This window comes from Chelonoidis abingdonii, chromosome 2 (assembly GCF_003597395.2).
Source record: "Chelonoidis abingdonii isolate Lonesome George chromosome 2, CheloAbing_2.0, whole genome shotgun sequence".
In the NCBI taxonomy this organism is placed as follows: Eukaryota; Metazoa; Chordata; order Testudines; family Testudinidae; genus Chelonoidis; species Chelonoidis abingdonii.
Window position 1 is genome coordinate 167,598,494 of NC_133770.1, and position 16,971 is coordinate 167,615,464.

At 42.2% G+C, this 16,971-nt stretch overlaps 1 protein-coding gene across 3 annotated transcripts in view; it reads left to right on the forward strand.

Annotated features, from left to right (window-relative positions):
- Positions 1 to 478: 478 nt before the first annotated feature.
- The window catches only part of AP3M2 (adaptor related protein complex 3 subunit mu 2), a 39,560-nt gene continuing 23,067 nt past the window's right edge, over positions 479 to 16,971 (forward strand). Inside the window, exons 1-4 of one of the 3 annotated variants that reach the window (XM_032774543.2) lie at positions 479 to 2,311; positions 3,031 to 3,205; positions 6,440 to 6,517; positions 7,792 to 7,901. The gene's annotated coding sequence lies outside the window, so the exon portion shown is untranslated. Of the gene's footprint in view, positions 2,312 to 3,030; positions 3,206 to 3,486; positions 3,765 to 6,439; positions 6,518 to 7,791; positions 7,902 to 12,664; positions 12,825 to 16,971 lie in introns of those variants that run through there. The other 2 variants (XM_075062802.1, XM_075062801.1) reach the window with 2 other exon arrangements.

Consider the following 16,971-nt stretch of genomic DNA (forward strand, 5'->3'; position numbering starts at 1 on the left):
GAGGGGGTTATTTATGGGGGAATGGAGGAGGTTGGGGGGAGGGATAGAGAGGCTTGGGTGGGGGTTGGGGGGATGGAAGAGCTTGGGGAGAGGATGAACAAGCAGGAGGAGTTATAGGGCTGGATGGGGTTTGGGGAAGAGTTGGCAGGAATGGGGCAGGGGATAACTGGAGGGAGGGATAGGGGGTTAGAGGGAGAGGGGATGAGGAATAATATGTGATTAGATCATTAACAGGACTAGAGGAACCCCCAATGATCTAGGCCCAGTACTAGGCAGGGATGATAAAATGGACAAGTGTTCAATACATATTTCTGTCCTGTATTTGAAAAGAAGCAGCATGGCATATTCATGTCTTGCAATATTAAAGAAATACTTTCTATTTCAATAGTAACTGTGGAGGATGATAAAACAGCACCCACTAAACTTAGAGCTCATCTACACTTGAAATGCTACAGTGTAGACACTTCTGCAACAGGAGAGGTTCTCCCATCACTATAGTTAATCCATTTCCCCCAGGAGTTGGTTGCCAGGTCAATGGAAGAATCTTTCAATTGACTTAGCACTGGTCTACTCTGGTGGTTAGGTCCGCTTAACTGCATCACTCAGGGGTGTGGATTTTTCACACCCCTCAGCGACGTAGCTGGGTTGACTTAACTTTGTGTAGACCTGACCTTAAACTTTTTAAATATGTAGAAGTGGGGCCATGTTTACATTACGAACTTTGATTGACACAAATGATGTTGGCATAAAACTGCCACAGTTAGTATAGCACTTGTGCTCATGCATACTTGGCTTCTTGTGTCAGTGCTGCACATACTCACCAAGAGTGCTTGTGTCAATGCACAGTGTAGTGCACCATGGGTCGGTATCCCAGTGTGCAACCTGACACCATCCAGCACACTGTCTTTTGGAAAGTTTTGACAATGCATTGTGGGGCAGAAAGGGGTTGTGCAGGGGTGACTGGGAGCAAGGGGTTAACCTCTCAGCATGCAACTGTCTCCATCCCATAATGTCACCTATATCCCATACCTTTCAGATCTTTTTTAAAAATCCCACAAACCCACGCAGCCATCCTCACTGTCAGTCATCTCTGACAGTTGCATGGAGCGCTCCACTATTGTCATAAGCATTACAAGCACAGGACACACATTCCTCCAGTATTGGCAGAGCTGTAAGAAGAACTGAATGAGCAGGGAACATGATGAGTTATTGGAAGACAAATTGCTGAGGGACATAGAAAGAAACAATTCAAGGTTGTCAATGGCATTCACGGAGCAGCTTCTGATGGTGGAGCACTGCATCTGCATGAGATTGCATTGTAATACAGGCTTGAGATGAGGAGCATTGGCTGTAGAACTTTCAAATGTTCAAGGTCCCATTTCTGGATGTGTCTGCCGAGCGCGCTCCAGACCTCCAGTGCAGAGACACCAAAATGAGAGTTGCACTGGCAGTATAGAAGCTAGTGGCAATTGCACTGTGGAAACTCGCAGAGCTGGATTGCTACCAATCATTGGGAAGTCATTTTGGAGATGGAAAATCCATTGTGGGGTCTGTTGTCATGCAAGTGTGCAGGGCCATTAATCATCTCTTGCTATGCAGGACTGTGACACTCAGCAATGTGCAGGACATAGTGGATGGATTTTCAGCAGTGGGGTTCCCAAACTGCGGTGGAGCAATAAACAGCACATACATCCCTATTTTGGTACCAGACCACCTTGCCATAGAGTATATCAACAGAAAGGGCTATTTTTTTTATGGTTATGCAAGCATTGGTGGATTGCTGGGAATGCTTCACTGACATCAATTTTAGCTGGTCATGGAAGGTCAATGATGCTTGCATCTTTAAGAACGCAGGACTGTTCAGAAAGATACAAATAGAGACTTTCTTGCCCAACTGGCAAATTAGCTATGGTGATGTTGAATTGCCAATAGTGATCCTGGAGGACCCAGCCTACCCTTTGTCCCCGGATCGTGAAGCTGTAAACCAGCCACCTCAATAGCACCAGGGAAGGAGTCGACTACCAGCTCAGGAGGTGGAGAATGACAGTTGAATGTGCTTTTGGTGGTTTGAAGGGACACTAATGTTGTTTACTCACCAGAATGGATCTCAATTAAAAAAAAATCCCAATGGTTATAGCTTTCTGCTGTGTCCTGCATATTTGTGAAGCAAAGGGGAAAAAGTTGCCACCAGGGTGGATGGTTGAGGTGGAGTGGCTCACTGCTGAGTTTGAACAGCCAGACACAAGGGATATTAGAAAAGCTCAGCTCAGATCTATATGGCTCAGGGAGGCTTTGAAAGAGCTCTTTAGTGGTAAGCCATAGTAATGTATTGTGTTGTACTGTGATCTACCTGGCCCTGCTGTTTTAGGGCCTGTTAGGAATTATGTGGGGTATGTTTATGAATATAGTGCTGTTAATTCACCTATGAATTTTTCGATGCTTGCTGTACATCTAGGATTTTTACACTGTTACTGGTCATATGGGTTGTGTCATGCCTGTAAAGTAACAAGTGGGTGCTTTCAGAACTGCTCGGCACTCCGCACCATGTGCTGTGAACTAATAAAGATTAATTTCCAAATAATAGAATTTTATTCAGTAACAATACCCGTGCAAAGAAAACTTTGTGCAGTTTAAAAACAAATACATTAAAAACTTAATATATTAATGGAACGGACCTTAACAAAGGGAAAAAACATTCGTGCCATTTTACCTACACATATAGCAACCATGGCTTTCACAGGTCAGTGCCTGTGAAGCTGATTGTCCTTAATGTCCCATGGGGTGAAATGGTAGGGGTAGAGATGTGGCCCCTGATATCACGATGAATGTTGAGGGCGCTTTAGGGAGATGATGTAATATTCTCCATGGACTGCTATGGGAGGGGAGCCTATAACTGTCGAACATGTAGGTCCAAAAGAGTCTGCAGCATCTGTGTTTGCTGCCGGAGAAGCCCCATAACATCCTGGTGCATCTCCCTCTCCTTTTACTGCTGAAATTCCTAATCCTTCTGTTTGCTCTTTCCTTCTCCAGGCTGTTTGCAGTGTTCACCCTCCAGGCCCTGTGCTCACAGTCTGATGCAGCACCGGCTTGCAGGATTGCACTGAACATGTCATCCTGAGTCATCCTCTTTTTTCTCCTTATCTGACTCCCCTTCCTATAGGTGTGGAAAGGGAACCCCTGAAGGCCACAACAGCAGCAGCTGCAGGTAAAACACACAGAGGTAGCATTGTCAATATAGTCACAACAGAAAGTAAAAGTTAAGATTCAGCGCTCCCGTCCATTGCTCCCCTAAAGATTTAAATAAGACATGCTTATTGACACTTCTGCTTCAGAGTGCTTGTGCATGGCTCCACTCACAGCACCAGTTGTGGTGAGTATAGCCTACCAGGAGTAAGGGAGATGAGGAGGGAATTGCTCAGCTGCATGCAACTATGAGTACTGAGCAATGGTACTGAATACTGGCGCCATTTTCCACAGGCAGTGGTCATTTTAGCTGATATCTCACTCCTGAGTGTAACAAAGGCATGGAGAACACAGCTGCTGCTGGCATCCCGAAGCTGTCTGGGCCCGGATACTGCTAGCCTGTGTACTATAATGGTGCCTGCCGAAGTTACAGCTGACTAGCATGGGAAAGTGTTCTACCCTTGAGGAAGAAATAATGCTGCCATCCGTAGAAACCTTCAGGAGAGGACTGCAGAGTACCTCCATGAATGTTTCATTGAAATCTCTCAGGAGGATTCAAGGAACCACCCCTATGTACACAGGCAAGAGTAGGCCATGCAGAGCAGTTTGTTTGAATGAATGAATGAAAATGAAACCCAGATAATGCTACATCTCTTTGTTGTACTACTACCTCTTCTAGTACCAGTAAATTAATGAAAAGTCGATAGCTATGTCCTGTTTTGGGCAGGGCAGTGGGCATCAAAGTCAGGGGAAGGCTCAGCCTACTCAAACTGCCTGCATGGCCCCACCCACACTCCACCCCCAGGCTCCGTCCTGCTTCCCACTGCACTCTGCTGCGGCTCTTCCTTCCCCTGTGGGTGGGGCCCTGGGCCAGTGGTGCCAGAACTAGTGGGTCATAGCCCTCCTACTTGTTGAAAGTGGACGGGCCTGGCCCTCCCACTTTTCGCCCGGGCAGACCCCACTCACTTCCCCTCCTCTTCCTCTCAAGGCTCCATGCCATGGCCAAACCAGTGTGGAGCCCGGCCAGGGAACCCGGGCAGCTGTGGAGAGCCTCGGTGGACCCTCCACCTGCCCAGGGAGTGTGGACCTGAAAGCAATCCCTGGCCCATGTCCCCACTCTCGGGCCACCCGATGCAGGAAGAGAGTCAGCAACTCCATGCTGGTTCCGCACAGCTGCCCACGCAGCTCTCCCCAACCTGGCTCCGGACAGCAGGGAGGGCCTTGGAGCTGCAGCCTGGCCATAGTAACAGCTGCGTGGGCAGCTGTGAGGAGCCATGGAGTCGCAGACCCTCCATCTGCCCTGGGCGGGTGGGAAGCCCTGGGAGCAGGGACACGGGCCAGGGATGGCTTAGGCCCCTTGCACCACAGGCAGGTAGAGAGTCTGCCGTGGCTCCCCACACCTGCCTGCCTGGCTCTTGTCCTCTCATCTGTTATGAGGAGGAGTAATATTGCTCAGAACTGGAAGCCATGGGAGTGGAGTTAGATGCAGGGTGCCGGAGATGATACACATGGCAGCATGTAACTGCGAATCCACCAGTCTGGTGTGTGATGATCAGCTCCAAACTGGTGCACAGTACTCTACCACCGATTATGAAGTGGCAAGAGCTGAAGTCTGCGAAGTTGGAGCACGAGCACCCCATGATGAACCTGCAGTTTGCTAAGAAGATTGTAAGTTTAGCTGTTGTCTTCTTCAGGTGGACATGGTAACTCAGTGTGCTGTCTAAGATCACACCTAGATAGACCAGTTCTACTTCATGCTTCACCTTCTGACCATTCAGATAAACATTCAGTCTGCGAGTTGTGCTGGCATGATGAAGATGGAACAAACTGAAGACTGTTTTTACCTCCCTGAGCAATGGCAACTAGCTTGGCGAAAGCATTCTTCCGTTGCCCTAGCTGCGTCTACACCAGGGGTGCACTCTGCATAGCTACGGTGCTCAGAAGTGTGGATTTCTCAGACCCTGAGCAGCCTTGCTGTGCCAGCCTAAGTTTTAAGTGAAGCCCAGGCCTCAGTCTTTTGTTGCAGAGGGTGTAAAAGAGTAAGGCCTGATCTACTGTTAACTTTTAAGTCAACACAGGTGGGGCACGCAGAGGTGTGAAAAAACCCTTAGCATCATAGTTAAGCTCATCTACCCACCAATGTAGACATGGCTACATTGACAGAAGAATTTCTCTATCAATCTAGCTACCACTGCCCTGGGAAGTGGATTACCTACATTGATGGAAAAACCCTTTGCATTGCTGTAGGAAGCATCTACACTATGGCACTACAGTGTTATAGTTGCAGCACTGTACCACCGATAGTGTAGAAATGGCCTACGAAGAGCGAATGTTTTGGGGATGCTCTCTAGCTCAAATATTTTGGGACTGTAATTCGTGTTGAGTTTCTGATGTTACCTCATCCTTTTATTATTTTTTCCCTGCAAAGGTAATACATTACAAGCTGATATGTGTTACCAGAAAGACAAGCCTTCTGTCCTGGAAAGACTCAGGATCTGTATACCAACTTAGGTCTCAAAGTCAGTGGGGCTCTGTATGAGCACAAGGACTCTTCTTCATGGCTCTAATTGCAAGATTGGGGCTTGGTTCTTATCTGTGCTGGACCTCTATGATGCTGAACTAGCACACCTAAGATCCAAGGAGAATCTCCTTTTCCAGGATTCAGGACATTGACTCTAGATGATGTCGTTTGTCTTTGCAAGTTTGATTTGATTTTTTCTTTTGTACCATATGCTCTCATTCCCTGTGTTATTCACAGTTCCTTAGAAACTTTAGGTTTCAGAATAGCACGCGTGTTAGTCTGTATCCATAAAAAGAACAGGAGTACTTGTGACACCTTAGAGACTAACAAATTTATTTGAGCATAAGCTTTTGTGGGCTACAGCATCCGATGAAGTAGGGCTGTAGCTCACGAAAGCTTATGCTCAAATAAATTTGTTAGTCTCTAAGGTGCCACAAGTACTCTTGTTCTTTTTAGAAAGTTTAGTTTGCTTTAGATCTGACTTTTGATTTGTATATTCATGGAAGCACAATTTTATCTATACAGTGTTACAGACAGTTTTATGATTTTGACCAATAACTTGCAGGACATGGATCTTCTGTAGTTTTGGATGGACCTTCTTGTATTTAAATATATATTTTAATAAAAGCAAGAATAGGTTTGTCCTATTATTGTAAGGTGTTTTGAGACAGGGAATTACTAAAGTAAACTTGCGACTTTTTCTAATTTTCTTTCCATTTAATGTCTTGAATTCAGAAACTTCTCTTTTGGGGCAAGAGGCACTTGTTTAACACTAACTACAATAATTTATCCAAGTTAAAAGGGACTGTTTGGGTGAGTAACTATTTATTATTTGCATTATGATACTGTCTGGGGAGCAACTGAGAACAAGGTCCCATTGTGCTAGGCACTGTACAGAGTAATAGATAGTCCCTGCCCTGAAGGGTTTTCAGTTTAAATTGACAGCACAGGCAAAGGTTAGGGGTAAAGACTGAACACACAAGCACAATGATAGTTTGCAAATGTCATGCTGGTGTCAAGATTGTTTTGTGGGGATCTGATGGGTTGTTGTTTAATTCTTCAGGGGAATTGTTATGGGATTAGCTAAATGGAAACACAGTGGGCAGGCGAAGGCAGGGAGGGAAGCATTCAGGGCAGGCGGAAGAGACAGAAGGGGGACAGAAGTTGTTGGAGTAAGCAGCTGAAGGGCAGAGTCCGAAAGCAGAAAGGATTCTGACATCCGTGTCCACAAGTCCCTGTTCCAGCAACTTCTGCATCTGCTCTTGCAGGCTTAAGAATTTCTCGGCCTCCTCCCTTTCCTCTCCCCTCCTCTCTCCAAGCTGGCTCCTTCCTGCGGTGTCTTTTCCCCCCAAGCCCACATGACTCAGGTGTGGGAGTGCTGCACAGGTCCTGTCGTCCCAGAGCTGTGGTGCTGAATGTGAGAAAGGTAATTAAGAGGTGAGGATAATTTCTGGGAATTGAAGGTAAGAAAAGTGAAACTGAGAGGATTGAACACACAGACGTGAAACTAAATGATGCCTTTCTCTGATTACATTAGGTTGGATTTATTATATCAAATTATAAAATGTTCAAAGTGATACAATCAAAATAACAAATTTTTTCAGAAGTGAAGTACTGCCTATTCTCCCCCTCACCCTGCTTTCCATTTTCACAGCACAAACTGACAGTTACACTGGCAAGATCATTGCATATGGCATGCTGCAGATAATAAAAAGTTGTTTTACCCATCAAGATAATGTACACTTTGGCAACATCATTTCTCAAATGCCCAGTCCTTTGGCTGCGGCTGCACTCATCTTTCATTGCGATATGAACTTCTTAGCTATGGCTTTTTGCTGACCTTTGATTCCTCAGGCTCTTCCTATACTAACCAACAACACTCTGAATTCAGCGCTGGAAGAATCTTTCACTGGACTCTTCTCCTTTTAGTTTCCTCTTTAGGTTTATAGTAAAATCCCCAGCAATCCTGGGAAGAGCATTTATTTAGTTTAGAATGAAATATGGTCTCCACTTTGACAGCTCAGAAGCAGTCAAGCTGCATTTCTGCAGCAGTAAACAGTTGTGTAACAGCAAATTGCTCTCCACAGGTACTAGCAGGACACCAGAACATTCTTGGAAAAGTCTGAATTTCAGAGTAGCGTCCCAACTGATCCAGGTGTCTCTCAAAGGCCAGAAGAGCTCACAGGATCTTGTCAAGGTATCTTACATAATAATTTTATGATTATTTTTCCATAACTCCTTGGAAACTTGAAATGGAAATCTATTTTCTTGACGAAAATTGTTTTGTTGTGTGCTCATTAATTTACTGTAGGGCTGCTTATGAGTTGGCATGAGAACTTTTGCAGATAAAAGATGTACAATTATTTGGGTTTTTTTGAAAAATGCAAAAAGAATGGCAAGATTTTGGAAATAGGGTGACCAGACAGCAAATGTGACAAATCGGGACGGAGTCGGGACGGTAATAGGAGCCTATATAAGAAAAGATCCCAAAATTGGGACTGTCCCTGTAAAATCGGGACATCTGATCACCCTAGAAATAGATGAATAGAAAATAGTAATATTAACATTGCTTTTCTTTGCCTGGGCAGGGCTCTTTAATTATTTTATTGTTTAAGATAAAGTTGCCTTGGGAAAGAAGTGTACATGATTTTTCATGACAAAGTTATAGAGAAAAAAGACCTGTACAGAACTCTTTACAGAGTTTACTGCTGTATCTTCTGTTTGGCACAGCTCTGTAGCAGGCTTAGCCAATGCAGGAAAACTTGTTTCTTTTAAAAAGAGAAAAGTATTGCGATAACAAATACCCCATTTGTTTAGGGGTTTACCCAAAACCAAACGGTATTTATTTAATAGTAATTTTGGTGATAATAATAATATGTATGGCATCATTAATGCCACAAATATTATGGTTATTAAAAATAGCATGCATTACTATCCATTCCTTGCTATTCTGTAGCCATTTTCACCTGGTAATAATGTTGCTTTTGTTCACATAGATCCTTATGTTGAATATCAAATGTTTACGGTTTCTCCTTCAAATAAAATCTACTAGTATAAACATATTATCCATTAGGATCAATTAACATCCAACTCTCTCAAAATCCATGTAAAGGTGAGATCTGTGCAGACATAGAGTTCTCAACCCATTGACCCATAGCTCTGCTATATTAGAGGCGTAATGATGATATGGCATTTAAATTGGCTCTTTATTCTTCTTACCCCTGAGAGCTCTTTTCAGCCAAGGATCCCAAATAGTTTACAGACTTAAACCGATACACAAGCTTTACTTAAGGATCACTTCACCCAAAACTGACGTGCATCTGCTTTGAGGTCAAAGGCAGCTGCTGTCTGACAGTACACACTAACACTGCATAACAGTTTTGAAGAGGGAGTGAAGAGGAATCCTATATCCAGCTGCAGAGGGGGCATTTAGGAAGGCAGGATGTAGTTCCTAAGCTGGAATTTGGCCAGGACATCTGGGTTAATATCCATAATGTTATGAAAAGCATCACAGGATATTTAATGTTAATGAGTGGTCAGGACCTTAATGTATAATAGAAAATATAAATATACTATAATAAATAATACATCTTTATTTTAAATCTCTCCTTGCTGAAGGATTCTGGCTGTTGTACAATGAATAAACTAAGAGCAATTAATAAACTTTAGGACATTGGCTAATCTTCATTGCTTCAAGACTGGCCAGTTCCTTAGGGGTTGAGGAGGCCTGTGTGGTCTTTGTACTAAGAAAGGGATGGGGGAGAACAGTTCGTTTTGGTTCTCCTGGGCAAGATCAGTTAGGTTACTATGAAAATGTCAAAGTCTGGAAGGAAAGACTGAAACTTTTGACCATTCTAGAGATGAAAAACCACTGCAGAAAAGATGACCTTCTGCATTCAGCTCACAATCAAAAAGTCTGTAGACCAACTCATAATATTTGGGGCAGACTTCATCAATACAGATAAGACCCTTTCAAACTGCAGGAACTCTCAATTTTATCCAATAGAGAGCAGAAGATAAAAGCCCTAATGATCCCAATTAGACACTGATTTAATTATGTTTGTGAAAAGTCGTGGAGTTTTTACAGTTTGTTACAATGCAGTTATGTGGCCATGTCAGTGAGCTTTCATGCTTTATTCTAGAGTTCATTTACCTTTTGGCCTTTTTTCATAGCAATGCCTCGGTATTCGCAAATGCCCAGCACTGCTGTTGACTTGTGCAGAAAATAGGGAATGATTATAGCTACTAAATTTTGTGCAGTTCCATGTGAAACATTTTGTGCAAATGATTTAATCAGCTAATTTGTATACAACCTTTGGCTTTAAAAAATTGTGTAGATTTAGTACTTGTGAAAGGTGTTGGCTTAGTCTTCTGTTTAGCTAAAGCAGAACAGCAGGGCAAGCTTTCCACAAACACTGACCATCCAGTATGCCTCACCCCTGATCTTGGGGAAGGGGAAAGGACTTTTCTGCAGAGATAGTGGGGATAGTTCTTAAAAGGGAGTCATATATGTATTTGCAGACAAAATAAAACCTACATGAAGGTGGAACTGAGTTTGAGAATACATATTAGTAAATCAAGGGTAAAAATATAACTAATAGGGATATTATAATTATCCCCAACTGAAGCATATAAATCCACAAAATTCCTAGTTAAGGTTACACTTGAAAGAAATCCAAAGATGTCAAGATAAGAAATGTTGCGTGCAGTATAGTTGTAGTTGTAGCCATGTCAGTCCCAGGATATTACAGAGACAGACTGTGTGAGGTCATATCTTTTATTGGACCAGATTCTCTCCCCAACAGAAGTTGGTCCAATAAAATATATTACCTCACTCACCTTGCCTCTCTCGGGTAAGAAATGCACAATTAAGGCCTGGTCTACATTAGGAATTTACAACAGTATAGCTATGTTTCTCAGGGAAATCCATACCCCTGAGAGACATCGCTATATTGACCTAACCCTGGTGTAGACCAGCACTAGGTCAATGGAAGAATTCTCCTATCAACCTAGCTACTGCCTCTTGGGGAGGCCTACAGTGATGAGAGGACTTCTCCCATCAGCATAGGTAGTGTTTATACTGAAGTGCTACAGCTGCAGCAGTGCCACTGCAGCATTTTAAGTGTAGACAAACCCTCAGGAACTCAAAAAGCATTAATTGTCAGAGACATAGATGAACATAATTTGTTTGGGAAACGACAACATGGTTTTTGTAAAGGGAAATCATGTCTTACTGATCTACTAGAATTCTTTGAGGGGGGTCAACAAGCATGGACAAGGAGGATCCAGTGGACACAGTGTACTTAGATTTTCAGAAAGCCTTTGACAAGGTCCATCACCAAAGGCTCTTAAGCAAACTAAGCTGTCATGGGATCAGAGGGAAGGTCCTCTCATGGATTGGTAACTCGTTAAAAGATAGTAAACAGAGGGTAGGAATAAATGGTTAGGTTTCAGAATGGAGAGAGGTAAGTAGTGTTGTCCCCCAGGGGTCTGTACTGGGACCAGTCCTATGCAACATATTCATAAATTATCTGGAAGAAGGGGTAAACAGTGAGGTGGCAAAATTTGCAGATGATACAAAACTACTCAAGATAGTTAAGTCCCAACCAGACTGCAAAGACCTAGAAAAGAATCTCACAAAACTGAGTGACTGGGGAACAAAATGGCTGATGAAATTCAATGTTGATAAATGCAAACTAATGCACACTGGAAAACATAATCCCAGCTATATATATAAAATGATGGTGTCTAAATTAGCTGTTACCATTCAAGAAAGAGATCTTGGAATCACTGTGAATAATTCTCTGAAGACATCCACTCAATGTGCAGTGAAGGTCAAAAAAGCGAACAGAATGTTGGGAATCATTAAGAAAGGCGTAGATAATAAGACAGAATATATCATGTTGCCTCTATGTAAATCCATGGTATGCCCACATCTTGAATACTGCGTGCAGATGTGATCACTCCATCTCAAAAAAGATATATTAGAATTGGAAAAGTTTTTGAAAAGGGCAACAAAAATTATTAGTGGTATGGAATGACTTCTATATGAGGAGAGATTAATAAGACTGGGACTTTTCAGTTTGGAAAAGAGATGACTAAGGGGGGGATATGATAGAGGTCTATAAAATCATCACTGGTGTGGAGAAAGTAAATAAGAAAGTGTTATTTACTCCTCAGAACGTGAGAGCTAGGAGTCACTAAATAAAATTAATAGGCAGCAAGTTTAAAACAAACAAAAGGAAGTTTTTTTTCACACAACACACAGTCAACTTGTGGAACTCCTTGCCAGAGGATGTTGTGAACGCCAAAGACTATTCCAGGGCTCAAGAAAGAACTAGATAAGTTCATGGAGGATAGGTCCATCAGTGGCTATTAGTCAGGATGGGCTGGGATGGTGTCCCTAGCTTCTGATTGCCAGAAGCTGGGAATGGGTGACAGGGGATGGATCATGTGGCATCATGTAGAGCTGTCAGAAGGTGGCCATAAAACTACTGTAAATACCTCCCAATGGGTGTATAGTTCTTATGTCCTAGCTATCAGACTCAGAGGTCCATGTTTCTGCCATGTATACCTGGAATACACCTCTCATTAAGGAAGCCGCTGGGCATGTTGTTTAAATTTATTTTGCAAGTTATTTGGAATGTATTTAAGGCCGAGTTAGGACACTGGTGATAAAACAGCGGTATAATAATGAGAAGCTTTTGTATGGTAGCACTGTAATGATGAGAACCTGCTCCTCAGGGCAGAGGCACATATTATCTGCTGATCAGCTCCATGTACATCTTTGATGCTATATTAAGGATAATTGTTCTTGTGATACAATAACAACTCCTTTCATTGATATAGTGCTTCAATAGCTCACCATGTGTGCATGTTGTATTGAAAGAGGGTAACAGTCACTGAACTAATTTAGAAGGCTCACTAATAAAAGGTGATTTATATTCTGGATTTACAAAGGAAAAGAAAGAAATATTCCTGGCATCGCCAACTCTAGAGCCGAGATGGAAAAAAAAGCAGATGACTTCACCATAAGGAGGGAGAAATGATCTTCAGATGGACAGATAACAAAGGGCTGTTTGTGTTTATGTATAATTAACTGGCTTGCACAGTGAAGCAGGTAGGTATTACTCTGCTACATGTATTGTATGTATGCAGCTCATTCAGGAGGCCAGAAAGGGTGCCCTTCTTAAACCAGTATGTTGTAAGAGAAAGACAGTACCCAGGGATTTCCAAAAGTGAAGGCATGTTTAACACACTTGATTAATTGCTTTTGGAAAGTGACAATGAGAACAGACAGTAGTGAAGCAGCAAAATAAAAGGCTATCTAATATTAGCAACTGTAATCCTCAATTGAATAACAATTGACTTAGTAACAGAGATAAGAGAATTATAGTAAATGGTTACAGATCAGGTGGCAGAGGTGTGACAAGTAAAATGTTGCAGGCATTGCTGTTGGGCCCAGTTTTGCTCACAATATATCAATGACACAGAAAAGGGAATATGCAAGATGTGCAAATTTGCTGAAGACATAACTCAGAAGACCAGCTGGTACCATAGAGCAGGGCTTTGGATTGAAAGGCACAGAACTGAATGTAGGCTGGAGCCGACAAGGGACTTTTGTGTTTTAATGTAGAAAAATATAATAAAATAATAGAGGTAGGACTGAAAAGGATAAAATGAATTCTCCCCTAAATTATCCCCATCAGCAAGGCACTGATTAGAAGAAAGGTCTGGCGAACAATGATAACAGAAAACTAAATTTACCAGCTCAGCCAACAAGAAATCAAAGAGGAAAAAGGAGGTAGTGATAGAGGGATAAAGCAGGAATGAGAAGGGGTCACAGGGGCAATGAGACCAAACCTGGAGTGCTGGACACAGTTCAGGGTTTCGTGTAGCAAAGAGGATATTGAAGATTACTCTTGTTTCCAGTAGTGCTCACACTATGCTAGGCACATCCCAAAAAGGCACCAGTGAGTCAAAGAGCAATGAGGGTGCTAAAACTCTCAGAGGGTACATATGTAAGCCAAGGTTATAGGAGAGGGTTTGTATTCCCTAGAAGAGACGAGGGTATTACTGAGGGATATCCATTTTTAAAGGATGGAGGGAATGTGGGTGTCAGGAATGCATTTGCCAAAGTAACAGGCAGAGAAAGAAAAGGGCATAAACTGAAGCTAAAAAATGTCTGAGTACAAGTTGCCAAAATCTATTTAATGAGCAGTAAAATGATGTGTTCCTTTCTGCTACTTGTCTCTGACTGAGAACTGATTAATTCAACATATATTTAAACATAGCATAATCAAGTCATAGACGAAAACACTTGAGTCATCATTTACATTTCATCCATACCCCTTTTTCTATATTTCTGTTGTGTTGCCTGTACTAGAAACCCAATTGCTAATTTAGGGTCATTCAGATTTCACCATCAAGGGCCACGTTACCAATTTGCCAGGAGCATGAGAGAGGCAGGTAATTTACATCTATATACTTTTGCAACTAAAAAGTAAATGTAATCTAGTATTTGTTGTGTTTTTATCTTCCTCGATAGATTAACAGAAATTTCTTTCTGGCTGAGTTTACTTGCAATAGAAAAACAAAACAGTTTTTAGAAGGGAAAAGCAGACATGAGATTTGGCCTAATAGAATTTGTAGTGTCCATGAATGTACCTCCAGGCTCCTTTATTGCAACTCGTATCTAGGAATGAAGCTTCACACCTGGAAAATCATCAATCAGTACAAAATGCAGTTGTCTTCTTAGTGGACACATCACCCCAGTGTTCCTTGCTCTGTATTTAGTCCTCACTAAATACAGAGTCTGTTTCAAGATATCGGTTCAGATATTCAAAACCCTCCATGCAAATGGTCCTGGCTACCGAAGAAATCATCTCTGTGTCCACAGTGATGACCTCCCACAACAGTTGCTTTCCCCACAAACAGTGAAACTGTTGACCAATAGTAGAAGGCTCATGAGTGTGAGGGACAGAACTTTCACAGGGGCCAGATCTACACTTTGAAACTCACTTCTGCAAGAGATGAGCGACACCAAGCCTCTCCCTATTCAGAACTAAGATCTTGTCTACAATAAAGTTGTACCAATGTAATTAAGTTGGTTTCTAAATGTAAATCTCATCTCTTCAATTTAATTTCCCTTCAATAATTTCTTCACACACAAATGGATACCCAACACACCCACTCACTCACACAAACTGCCTATAAACTAATCAAATTATTTCTCTTACAGGCTGGGAAGGAAGAGAGATTATTATTATTCTTTCAGATTGGGAGGCAACAGATGCTAAGGTAATGGGGGTTAGAAAGTACCTAAATAGAAAGGTAGCTCTCCCAATCCAAGTGTGCATCCACACTAGGAAGAATAGGTGTTTTACCATATATTAGCAGACATATGGTAACATCCTAGTGTGGACAGGGCTGTTTTAGTTTTCACGTTAGCAGGTTGAGGTAAACACTAACTGGGGGGAAGCCTAAAGCTAATATGTGGCAAAATGCTCCTTTTTTCCTAGTGAAGACAAGGCCTAAGATGAATTAAACTGGAGGGTGGCCAAAGCTGCGCTTACTCCACAGTCTCCACATTTAGCCATTAGAGCACTCTTTCGGGACTCTTCTTCTAGCCTCTCTTCACCATAAATTGCTTTCTGTCTGTCCTGGATCTCAGCTTTTGGCAATGGAGCAGGTTGGAAGATTATTTGTATTTAGAGTTTTTAACAGCTGAAATCCAACCTAAGCCTCTCAGTTCAAGCCTTTACTGAATTTGAAAAGAGGAAGTAAAATCCCCGCCCAAAAGCTCCTTGAACATTGATAGGGAATGTGAAAACTTATAAATAACCAATTGCTTGGTACTGAGTCCATGGATGATCGGAGTAAGGACAAATGCTATGGTTACTGATTTATGGCTGTGAAGGACTTAAGAACAGTCCCAGTGTCAATGGAGCTTCAGACATGCTAATAGTAGCTCTTTGCTGCTTGCTGCCCAGAAGCTGCTTGATGGGGTCCCATTTCACATGACTTACTTTTCATCTGAAAATTGTGTTTTCTGGCCTAAATTGATGGTTACAATTATTATTCCTCTGAATTATTTCTAATATGAAATTCAGCAACTGTTTAATAGTTCACAGAACCAGTACACAACAGTTTTAGACCAGAAGCAAAGGAAAAGCAGGCAGAGGACTTTAAGGAGGTAGATATCTTGATTCTCATTAAGTTTATTACATTAAATGTTTTAATCTTGTCTTTAGTCCTTGAATTTGTACTTGTGTTCTTGTAGACCACCCGTGATACACTAGCTGAAGGTTCTATGGAGATAACATTACCATGTATTTTTGAGGTATATATTGTTTTTTCAGTTACTTTTCAAACCAAGTCAGAGACGGGACCTCATTCACCAGGATTAGAACCTTACATTTGAAATATATATTGGTACATTTGTGTAAACATTACATGGAATACACAAGAAGAATTGGAATCTTGCCAGTTTTAAAACACAGTGAAAGACTCGTCTTTTTGTGCAAACCTGTTCACAAAAACAAAGGTCTACAATGATCTGTATGTTCTCCAGGTGAGGATTTAGCCTTTTTAGGGTTCTGTATAAATCAAGGGAGGAGTGGAGAGGTTAGGCCAATATAGGGAGAACCAGTGTGAATCTAATTTTTGTTACATGACACCTAGAGAGGTAGGGGAATTAGAAATACACCTCTACCTCGGTATAACGTTGTCCTTGGGAGCCAAGAAATCTTATTGCGTTTTAGATGAAACCGTATTATATTGAATTTGCTTTGATCCAATGGAGTACGCAACCCCCCTCTCTTCCCCCCGGAGCACTGGTTTACCGCGTTATATCCGAATTCATGTTATATCGGGTGGTGTTATATTTAGGTAGAGATGTATAGACAGCAGATGTTCAGTGTCCTGCATGTAAATCTCAACGGTGCCCCCTGTTGGTTTGGGTTGCTTTCAAAAGGTTTTGTTTAAGGCATCTTAGGCCTGGTCTACACTATGCGTTTAAACCAAATTTAGCAGTGTTAAACCGATTTAACCCTGCACCCGTCCACACAACGAGGCCCTTTATATCGATATAAAGGGCTCTTTAAACCAGTTTCTGTACTCCTCCCCGACTGGACAAAGGCAAAACACGCTCATGGTGCCATGCTATGGCGGCTGCCAGGCAATCCAGGAAAAAAGGGCATAAAATCGTCTGGCGCATTGCTTTGCACGAGAAGGATGAGTGATGACATTTACCCAGAATCCGTGCG